The sequence below is a fragment of the Perkinsus marinus genome (genome assembly GCF_000006405.1).
Source record: "Perkinsus marinus ATCC 50983 genomic scaffold scf_1104296964970, whole genome shotgun sequence".
Taxonomy (NCBI): domain Eukaryota; phylum Perkinsozoa; order Perkinsida; family Perkinsidae; genus Perkinsus; species Perkinsus marinus.
The window spans coordinates 598-1,248 of NW_003204481.1; the positions used below are offsets into that span (position 1 = coordinate 598).

General features: G+C 47.5%; 1 non-coding gene across 1 annotated transcript; it reads left to right on the top strand.

Moving 5' to 3' along the window:
- The first annotated feature begins 324 nt into the window (after nt 1–324).
- Pmar_PMAR002804 lies at nt 325–397 on the top strand. Its single transcript has one exon. It is a non-coding gene; the product is annotated as a tRNA-Arg (tRNA).
- Nucleotides 398–651: the final 254 nt, after the last annotated feature.

Sequence of the window (651 nt, forward strand, 5' to 3'; positions counted from 1 at the left end):
ACACCGAGAAAGTCAGACTCGGATCTTACAGTGAGATTCCCACTAACTTGGGCTTTACACGGTGGGGAAGCGACGCACGCAAACGGGATTCGTAGACTGAGGGGTGTGGACGCCCTGGAATGCGAGACACTTCCGATGTCTGAGAGTACAATCTGTGAGGCCGCTCCAAAGTTGCTGCCACATTGAAGGGAGAGGACTAATTGAAGAGATAGTTTGAGTTTGATGAAAAACTGTGTACAAAATGACATCAACAGTGAAGAGTAAGTTGGGTTTTGCCGATGCCTTGCGCGGTGGATAGAGGGTGCAATGAGTCAAGATCTTACAGGTCTCGTGGCCTAATGGATAAGGCGTTGGTCTTCGGAACCAAAGATTGTGGGTTCGAGTCCCACCGAGATCGTTTTTCTTGACCGTGCAAGAATTCTCTTAAACACATTCCAAATCAACTCCCGATAATACTCTGACGACGCCCAGCGTACCGTGTTCCTTTACTTCATCGGGGCATTCATTAGAAAAAAGTTTTGCGACATCTCAAGCTGATGTTCTCAAGCTGATGTTCTCAACCTAGCACGAGAAACCGATTTGCGGAACTTGTCTCCAGTTGAACGTGACTCGTCCCCTCAACCTGGTTACAGAACTTGAGAAATTCAAACT